Genomic DNA, 10,909 nt, shown 5'->3' with positions numbered 1-10,909 from the left:
CTCACACAGCTTCTGTGACCTTGCTCTCTCCTTCTCTATGCTTCCTTTTCCTGTCTCGCCCCCTATTCATGTGTTTCTTTGTTTAAACCCCTCCTGCTCAACTGTTTCTTTTGTTCTAGTCCTAGTAAATTTCCACTGCTCCTGCGTTCCCTTCAGAGGAGTTAAGTAAAAATGGATTTTCCAACGCTTGAGCTGCTTTTTAGCATAACCTGTGTGAGGTCTAAGTATCATTCTTAATCTTAAGTATTTCTCATTGTCTCTGTCTGGTCAGCATTGATGGATCCAAAAATATATAGGCACTCATAACATATCAGTTTCTCATAATACAATTTCATAATCTCAGTCAGAATGTATAAATTATATAGATATAGCCCTAATTCATCATCATACCATCTGGGAGCCTTCCCCATAAAATAGACTGTTGTTTCTCAACTTCTACATAGAGTGCTTCTGCCAACGGGCACTGGCTGAAATTGTGGAAAAGCAGCATCACTTGCCCCATAACCTCAGCCATGCAGAATACAACGCCATCCACAGCCTCAGAAACAACTCTGACATCATAATCAAAAAGGTTGACAAAGAAGGTGCTGTCATCATCATGAATAGGTTGGAATATGAACAAGAGGCTGCTAGGCAGCTCTCTAACACCACATTCTACAAGCCATTACCCTCTAATCCCACTGAGGGTTACCAAAAGAAACTACCCCATCTGCTCAAGAAACTCCCTGAAAAAGCACAAGAACAAATCTGCATGGATACACCCCTAGAACCCCGACCAGGGGTATTCTATCTGCTACCCAGGATCCATAAACCTGGAAATCCTGGATATCCCATCATCTCAGGCATTGGCACCCTGACAGCAGGATTGTCTGGCTATGTAGACTCCCTCCTCAGGCCCTATGCTACCAGCACTCCCAGCTATCTTTGAGACACCACTGACTTCCTGAGGAAACTACAATCCATTGGTGATCTTCCAGAAAACACCATCCTGGCCACTATGGATGTAGAAGCTCTCTGCACCAACATTCCACATAAAGATGGACTACAAGCCATCAGGAACAGTATCCCCGATAATGTCACAGCAAACCTGGTGGCTGAACTTTGTGACTTTGTCCTCACCCACAACTATTTCACATTTGGGGACAATGCATACCTTCAAGTCAGCGGCACTGCTATGGGTAGCCGCATGGCCCCACAGTATGCCAACATTTTTATATCTGACTTAGGACAACGCTTCCTCAGCTCTCGTCCCCTAATGCCATTACTCTACTTGTGCTACACTGATGACATCTTCGTCATCTGGACCCATGGAAAAGAAGCCCTTGAGGAATTCCACCATGATTTCAATAATTTCCATCCCACCATCAACCTCAGCCTGGACCAGTCCACACAAGACATCCATTTCCTGGACACTACAGTGCTAATAAGCAATGGTCACATAAACACCACGCTATATTGGAAACCTACTGACCGTATACTTAACTACATGCCTCCAGCTTTCATCCAGACCACACCACACAATCCATTGTCTACAGCAAGCTCTAAGATACAACTGCATTTGCTCCAACCCCTCAGAGACAAACACCTACAAAATCTCTATCAAGCGTTTTTACAACTACAATACCCACCTGCTGAAGTGAAGAAACAGACTGACAGAGCCAGAAGAGTACCCAGAAGTCACCTACTACAGGACAGGCCCAACAAAGAACGAAACAGAACACCACTAGCCGTCACCTTCAGCCCCCAACTAAAACCTCTCCAGCGCATCATCAAGGATCTACAACCAACCCTGAAGGAAGATCCCTCACCCTCACAGATCTTAGGAGACAGGCCAGTCCTTGTTTACAGACAGCCCCCCAACCTGAAGCAAACACTCACCAGCAACCACATACCACACAAAAAAACCCACTAACCCAGGAACCTATCCTTGCTACAAAGCCCATTGCCAACTCTGTCCACATATCTATTCAGGGGACACCATCATAGGGCCTAATCACATCAGCCACACTATCAGAGGCTCATTCATCTGCACATCTACCAATGTTATATAGGCCATCATGTCCCATCAATGCCCCTCTGCCATGTACATTGGCCAAATCGGACAGTCTCTATGCAAAAGAATAAATGGACACAAATCAGAATCAAGAATTATAACATTCAAAAACCAGTGAGAGAACACTTCACTCTCCCTGGTCACTTGGTTACAGACCTAAAAGTCGCAATACTACAACAAGAAAACTTCAAAAACAGACTCCAACGAGAAACTGCTGAATTGGAATTAATTTGCAAACTGGACACCGTTAAATTAGGCTTGAATAAAGACTTGGAGTGGATGGATCATTACACAAAGTAAAACAATTTCCACATGCTTATTTTCCCCCTACTGTTACTCACACCTTCTTGTCAACTGTTGGAAACGGGCCATCCTGATTATCACTACAAAAGTTTTTTTTTCCTCCTGCTGATAATAGCCCACCTTAACTGATTACTCTTGTTATAGCTGGTATGGCAACACCCATTTTTTCATGTTCTCTCTGTGTACATATATATATATATATAATCTTCTGACTGTATTTTCCACAGCATGCATCCAATGAAGTGGGTTTTAGCCCATGAAAGCTTATGCTCAGATACATTTATTAGTCTCTAAGGTGCCACAAGTACTCCTCATTCTTTTTGATGATACAGACTAACACGTCTACCTCTCTGTCCTAGGAGACTTTTTGGAGTATGGTTCTTTTCCCCTTTTGGGTCATAGAAAGCATTGTTTCCATTAGGATTGTTACGTTTTCTATTTCTTTCTTTTGTGTGTGTGTGTTGATTTTTTTTGTTCTTTTGGGAGGAATGGGGAAGAGGAGGACAGGTAACATTGTAATGGTCACTCTGGTTATGGAAGGAAAAGCCATTGATAATAAAGGTTCAATCCTGAAAGTGCTGGATTGACCTTAAAACCCACTGCAAGTTCCTTCACAGGGTAAGAGCCAAATATAGGTTTCAACCATCAGACCCACATTTCTGCAGCTAACCAGATGAATGTGAAAATTTACACATTGTATCCTACATTTAATTTTAAAGTAAAAGGTTTTCAGCAAGGGTCATTAGCTATTGTTAAAAGGAGTTTGAATCATCTCTAATTTTTACTACTGCACTTATGGTACATATTTAGTTTCTCCGTCTTAAAAAAAATATTCTCAATCATATACAGAGAAGCAATATACAAAGCACTGTTCTTGCCCTGGCATGTTTACAGGACTTGTGACAGAGCACGGATTACAGTTACAAAAGGTGTTACTGGACAAATGGTGGGAGCATCTTACTTTGCTTTCTGAGCTATGCCTCTTTCTAAAAGGAATGTGCACATGAAAATACTTGTAGACTGAACATGCCCAAATCTGAGTTGGGAATAATACTCACTCTCCTGCTTTTGACAAAACCAACAAACATAGAAGGGGGAGAAGAAAAATGGCTTTTGTTGATGCTCTGAGGATATTGGGTGGCTAGTGAGTCATGGACAGATGCTTTGTGCTGGCAGGTTGGCCATGGAAGCTGTTGCTCTCTGAATCCCAGCTAGCCTAACCAGTCAGGGACGTCATTTGGTTCATGTAGTCAGTCCCACTTGTTCAGTGCTCCTTCTCAGGCTGAGCAGAGTTCGATGGGCTGTCTCATCTTACCATGTGCTGCATCTGATTTCAGGGTCAGGTAAAAAGCTGCAAGAGGACAGAGTAACGATAATATGTGTGGGTAGAAGAGGGAGAAATGGGTGAAACAGAAAGGGACCGTGATGGGGCAGAGAGGCCCCACACCAGAAGAGAAGAGGTTGTCCTATGGGCCTAGCTAGCCCCAAACTGCTATACCTGTAGCCAAAGTCAAACCTGGATGGGGAATAAAAGGAGAGAGTCTGGCTCAGTTCAAGGCTGTGGGCTGTGTAATGTGTGCAAAACCAAAGAAACTGTTGATCATGTTCTGTGGCATTGTGGGCAGTATTCTATGGAATGTTACTTTATGGAAATCTGAGTCTTCTTGGAATCAAAGTTTGGGGTTTTTGTTTTGTTTTTTTTCCTGAATGGGACTAATGAGAATATCATGGAAATGGAACAGTGCAAAGACGACGTTGCTATGTTTCCTTAAAGGTACTGGACTGAGTGAAAGGATGGAAAAACATGGAAAAAATAAACTTGGCTAAACATAATGAAGAAAATGGTGGTCACAGCCTTGTATGATGAGGCTGCTGCACCAAAGACAAAATTCAGGCTGACTGGCCAGGAAGAAGCAAGGAGCTCTGTCTTTCAGCCTGAAAGGAGCTTTCTCTGCAGAGTTGCAAGCCTACTAGCTGGAGCAGCCACTGGGGTGGAGAAGTTAAACCCCAAGAGCGAGCAACACCTGAATAAGGGTATGTCTATGCTCCAATAAAACACCCACAGCTAGCCTGTGTCACCTGTTTTGCATTCAGGGTGCAGGACTATAAAATTGCTGCATAGATGTTCAGGATCAGGCTGGAGGTGGGGTCTGGGATCTTCACCCCTCATGGGGTCTCAAGGTCTAAGCTTCAGCCCAAGCCTTAACATCTACACTTCAATTGTATTGCTCTGCAGCATAGGCCAGCATCAAGTGTTAATTGCAGAGTAGACATGCCCTAAGAGAATGTTTGTTTGGGATCCAAGCCCGAAGGAAAGGGCAGACGTGCCCCATAGGAAGACTAGTGAAGCCCACCTCAGAGGACACTAAAGAGAGACTTCTTCCCCTTTGGGAGACCTGTGGCTGTATCGGTGTACTTGAAAGTTCCACGGGGGTGGGGAGGAATGCTACTCCAGCCAACCTGCTATGAGGACACATGAGGGAGGAGAAGACATGTATCAGGCTGGAATGCTTGGTGGTACAAGCATCCCCACTGATGTGTCAAGGTCTGCATGTCACAATGAAGCCCTCTTTTCTTCTCTCCCCCAAAATGTCTTTTTAAGGGCCACAAAAAAGGCATGATGTGCAGAATAGCTCACCCTCCTTCACTATTTTGTCCATTAGTTAGGCCTAATTTCTTGTCCCACACTCCCCTTGTTTACCAAACATGAGCTTAACGTAGTCCTTGGTTGGTATCAGTCATTGTTGGTGATCCCTCGAGGTCAAGGATGTAGATCTTTGTTTAGATTAATTTAGTCTCTCTGTCTCCTCCTTGCATCTTCTTAAACATTTTATATAAGAGGTCACTGTGACAATTCATGAACCTTTACCTGTTGAGTTCAAATTAGAGTACATTTTTAGGTTCAGTTACTGAAACACCCCTGCATATCCCCTTTAGGCAGGGGTGCAAACTAGTCCTTAACCTCCTGTTTGTTCTCATAGTGCACAGAAGAAAACAAGGTGAAACCAACACAGGTGCAAGAAATCGACATGAGAGAAATAATGAGTGAAATACACATTATTAATTCAGTGGCCTATGACCTTTTTTAGGAAAATACAATTAGTTTCAGTAAAGAAAACTGTTTACTGGTGTTTATGCTTGTTGTGAGGAAACTGAAACCCAGAATATTGAAGCACTTTTGTTAACCAAGTATATGTCTACCTAGGTATCCAGAAAATAGCTCACCACACCATGGGTGTTTTTAGACCAATGACTAATGCACGTATGAACTGAGGGGACATTTTTAAATGAAATATTTACTCTCTAATCCATTATTTCACTAGTGAATTTCCAGTGTCTCTCATGGAAAAAATGCATATTCGCTGCAATTATTGCCTACTCAAGATCATTTATGTGAGATCACAAATACTTAGTCATACTTCTTCATGAAGACCACATAAGCTACCTCATTCATTTAGTCATATTGAGACTATCGAGTAAATGTTCCAATTAATGATAATCAGAAGATAAACAGCCATGCCACATCTCAGGCATGCCGTGTTTTTTAGATAGACTATACAAATTTCTCCATGAATACTCCACAGACCATAAAAAGATGAAACTGCTTTTGTAATAAGAAATGGCATTAAAATATTATTAAAAAAATAATCCAACCTCTAATTGGAAATACTCTGAAATTAATGGTTAAATCTTATAGCAATGTATTAAAAGGTTACCACTGTCAATTTTTAATGAATTCATTTTAATTATTATGATAAGGACATAGAATCAAATGGGTTTAAAGATGTACATTTTCAGTCATCTGGGGTCTGAACATTTTTTTTCACTTCTATTATTCTTTGATCATGGATGTTGATTGAACAGACAGTATTTGCCTTTTCAAAACTCTTTGAAGATGCATTTCTCCATTTTTTTTAAAATTGGGAACTGTTCAAACAAAGTAATCCTAGACTTTTCTTTTCTTTTCTCCCTAACTTTTTTCCACAATGTGCAATTTTTAGTTGTATTGTTCTCCAGCTACTGAGGGTTCTGTTCTCCATTTGTCAGGCTTCTGTTTAAATTGATGCACTCAAAAACAATTTATTGAAATAACTCCCTTGATTTTAAATCTTATCTGATTAAACCAAACAAATATTAAAATAAGATAAATCATACTGAAATGATGTTATTTCAGTCTACTACATATCCTAAATTATGACAAGCAGCTGACCCAATAGTCTCTCTCAATACATAAAGTCAGCTTTAAAAATGTATATATTGGTTTTATAATACACGCAATGTAAAAGCAAAGGCACTCATAGGAAATGTAAAGGGCCTAATATACAGGGACAGTTCCTACTTGAAGTGAGTAATATTTTGACTGCATGATGACTACAGGATCCAGGCCACTTTGTGCTAATTTACTAATATATAAACATATACACTTAATGAATGTATTGCTATTACTATTGTTGCATAAGCACGCAAGACTCAGAAACTACCGCATTTCTGATCCACTTTGTTGCTTTCTTTGAAGGTAAGATCTAGGAATCCTCAAGGGATGATAGGAGATGTAGTTGTTCTTCGCAAGAAAGCAGCTCTCTTGGCAAGAAGGTAGATTGCACAGTATGAAGGCAGAAAAGCTTATTGGTGGGGACTGGATCTGGCAATAGCAGCAGCTCGGCTTACAAGAGAGAGAATGGCAAAATGAGCCATTTTGACCCAGAACTGTGCAGGTGAACCCTCCTCTCTTTGGGGACACCACGACCCTCCCATTCCACACAGGAAACTGCAGAGGAACCAGCCAGAGACCCCAGTCAGTAGAAGAAGCTGCAGAACTAGCAAAAGCAGTCAGTGTTGCACTGGAGACATAGTGGATAAAATGACGTCCAGCCAGATCCTCCCTTCAACTTTCGGTTGGACTTAGAATGGTGGTACCTCTGGGGGTACTAGGAACCAGGTGCTGTCTCCCCACCATGCAACCTTGAGGAAAATGTGCAGAGAGGAGCCAGTCAGAAACTCTTGCAGGTAGAAACAGGAGCAGCCACAGCAAGGACCTCTGGACATTCAGAGAACTCTCTACAGTTTTGACTGGACTTTCTCTGCTGTGTGCTGATGGGCTGTTTGCGCCTACCCTCTCCCTCACAATTTCTTCACTTCAGCTTCAGTCCAGACCTACCCTTCTTACACTCTTCTCCCCAACCTGGCTCCTCACCCCCTTTCCTTCCCTTGTCCTTCCAATTAGCTTATGCCCCCTAAGTAACTCCTCCCCCTCAAAAATGGGGAACTAACATGATGTTTGCTGGTGTCACATTGTTTGCTTTGCTTGTGCGTTATATCCCTTCCCCCACCTGTCTGTCTTGTCTATTTCTATAGTTAGCTCTCTAGGTCAGGGGCTGTCTAGTACTTTGTGCCTGTACCATGCATAGCACAATGGCGTCCCGTTCTTGGTTGGCCCTGAGGCAACATGATGAAAAATAATGAGACAGATTATGGACTTGTTCTTTTAATGAATAACCTGTTAGTGTTATAAAACAATGGCAAAGCAGCTGTCTATTTTAAGAACTACTTTCTGATTGTCTCAACCTGTGTGACCTGGGGTGTACACATACCTAAAATGTGCATTGCTCTTAAAATTCAGGGGGGTTAGTATAATTGATACTTATTGTGGCAGTGCGGGACTCACTGCTGCAGCGCCTCTTGTCGGTCATCCTGGGAATTAGCTCTTTTGACCTGGAGCACCCTCTGCAGGCTGGTGCCTCACTACCGCTGGCCCCCATGTCCCTCCCGGACCCTGGTGCCCTTTTATCTGGGGTGCTGCCCCTCCAGGCAATACCCCACAGATCTGGGTCTCCCCTCCCCAGGGAACCCCCACCCTCTATCCCCACCTTGCCTCAGCCTATGGGCTACTGCCAGTCACCATCTAGCCCCCTTTCACTGGGGCTGAATGCAGTCTGTACAAGCCAGTCATCATAGGCAAGGGAGATTCTGACCTGCTGCCTTTCCCTGCAACCCAGTACCTCCAGCCTGGGGAGTTGCTGGCCTAGAGCTCCCCAGGCATCTCCCGAGCCCTGCTTTACTCCACTACCTTTAGGCTTCCCAGGCAGCTGGGTCCATCCCCCTCCTCAGCTAGTGGGAGAGTGTCTGATCTTGGCCCACTGCTCTCTTATAAGGGCCAACTGGGCCCTGATTAGGGTGTGGCCTAATCTGAGACTGCTTCCCCATTCAGCCTTTCCCCAGCAGCAGCCCTCTCCTGGGCTGCTTTTAACCCCGCCGGGCAGGAGCAGGGTGACTATCCTGCGACAGTTATATTAATCTTGTCATAGATATTGTTGTGTGCACTGATATCTAGCAATGAGGTGGAAAAGTGCATAAGAAAATGGAAAAGGAAGGGGGGGGGGTGGCAAACAAAGGAGGGTTCCACATGTCCACACGAGAGGTATGGGAAATTGAACACTTTCACATGCTTTAGAACAAATGTGCCGAGATGTGGTTGGATGGCTGATTACTGGGCCAAACATCTGCTCTGTTCATTGCACGATCATTTACATGTGTTATGTCCAGCTCATGTATGTGATCCTTTGCTAGATGTGATCTTTGTTCTTGTATGAAAGGTTTTACAAGTCTCATTCTCTCTCAACACCCGGTATGGGTGGCTGGTTTCTTAGAACCATTCAACAGTAGGGACACGATGCTGCTACCCTGCATATCTGCCACCATTCCAGATGAGAGCAGAAAGTCAGCGCCTAAGAAAGAAGTGATAAACATGTATGGTACCACGCAGTACAGTTATTTTGCTGCACAGTTTTAAAAATCTCTTTCTCAATAACTTGGGCTTTCAAAGATAAAGACTAGCTGCTTACCAGCAACCAGGCCACTAGTCACCAGTGTATGACTCTGCTATCCAAAATACAGCAGTAGAGTCTAGTCTCAGCACAAGCCATTACAAACAAAGCAGTGGAAAAATATGCTGATCACTTGAAAGCCTTTACATGGGATTGCTCATTTCCACCGTAATCTAGAACTGTACAATTTCAATCCAACTATGTTGGCCTCCTGCCACAGAACGATATTTAAATTTCTTCCTCTGCCTTTTTCATCATCCTCAGAACGTCTTACTTCTGCAGCTTGTCCCCACTGCATTTGTTTATCACCACTGGTACCTCAGGTCTTATGGGAGTGCCAAACTTTGAAGTCTTGACCTATATGTCATGTGTCTCCACAGGGAAAATATGTTCCTCATATTTTTGGTTATGAAGTTCATGCCACTAGGGCACAGATTGATGTTTGCTATTGGATTATGCCCGCCACTTACTGTGTCAGAGCTGCTACTTGTTCTGTTGCAGCGACTCACTTTTGAAACAGCTAAACTTGCTAATAAGCCTTATGGTAGCTGGCTCTTCAGCCAGTGTGAGTAGGTAACAGGAAGAAAGCCATAGTGACCAACAATAATCATCTCACTTTTTAAAAACTAATTTTGTTTTAAAATACTCTACAAGAGCTGGTCATAAAATGATTTTTTCTCTGCAGAAAATCTCAGCAGAATACAAGAAAAATTGAAATTTGTTGTGGAAAATTTTGACTTTTCATTGAAAAACAGAAGCCCCCCTCAAATTGAAATGTCTTCAGTTGCCAAAAACTGAAAAACAACAACAAATGGATGAACACTGGCAAAAATAAAACATTTGTGGGTTTTGGCCAACATTTTTCAGTTTCCAAAAAGCAGACTTTCTATGAAATCTCTTTGATCAAAAACTCAATTTTCCATCAAAAGTTTCTAAGGAAATTTTTTGACCAGACCTCAGTTCTGTCCTATACTTACATATCTGAAACCAGTAATATCTGTCTCTAAAAGCAGACTGACTTGTTTTTAAGAATGACCAATGTATGGCCCAATACTGGATCTAGCTAGAAAACCTAACATAGGAAAATATAGGAATTGATTTCTTATTGTTTCCCAAACTTTTTTTTAATTGCAGGTTACAATGAAAAAGAACGTAATCAGTACACTGGTTGTTCACAGGATCAGGTAAGTTTCATTTAAATCTACAGTATAATATATTAGTTTGGGATAACATTAGACAATATTTTTTCTTTATATAAAGACGCTCCCCAACTTACGCAATCGTTCTGTTCTGGAAAGCCTTGCGTAACTCGAATTTTGCATAAGTTGGAAACGTATACCTGAACGTTACGCAAAAAAAACAAAACCAAACCTTGTTTCTAGCTTATGGAACTTTTTCCATAAGTGTGAATTCGCGTAAATCGGGTCTTGCGTAACCTGGGGAGCATCTGTAATGTAATGGCTCTTCCTGCACAAATAAATGCTGTTTGTAGAACCGTAATAAAGAAATTCTTTCTAAAACTAATTATCTTAAATTCTGTCTCTCACTTTAGTGAATTGTTTATTAAAAGACCAATATACTCCGATTTCCAGTCCTTAGCAATAGTAGCCATAGTATAAGCACTAAGTGGTAGTGATCAGTTTTGTCAATACCAAGCAATACTTCTAATCCTGTTATTCTCTATATTCCTGTAATGTTTTCTAATTTGCTCCTTTCTGAGTGAAAATAA

General features: G+C 42.1%; 1 long non-coding RNA gene across 1 annotated transcript in view; it reads left to right on the top strand.

Moving 5' to 3' along the window:
- The first annotated feature begins 10,314 nt into the window (after positions 1 to 10,314).
- The window catches only part of LOC140916868 (uncharacterized), a 312,726-nt gene continuing 312,131 nt past the window's right edge, over positions 10,315 to 10,909 (top strand). Inside the window, exon 1 of the long non-coding RNA XR_012160675.1 lies at positions 10,315 to 10,364. This is a non-coding gene — a long non-coding RNA (uncharacterized lncRNA). The remainder of the gene's footprint in view (positions 10,365 to 10,909) is intronic.

The sequence above is a fragment of the Lepidochelys kempii genome, chromosome 9 (assembly GCF_965140265.1).
Source record: "Lepidochelys kempii isolate rLepKem1 chromosome 9, rLepKem1.hap2, whole genome shotgun sequence".
Taxonomy (NCBI): Eukaryota; Metazoa; Chordata; order Testudines; family Cheloniidae; genus Lepidochelys; species Lepidochelys kempii.
Note: the sequence above shows the minus strand (reverse complement) of the source record. Positions and strands in the feature narration are given on the sequence as shown.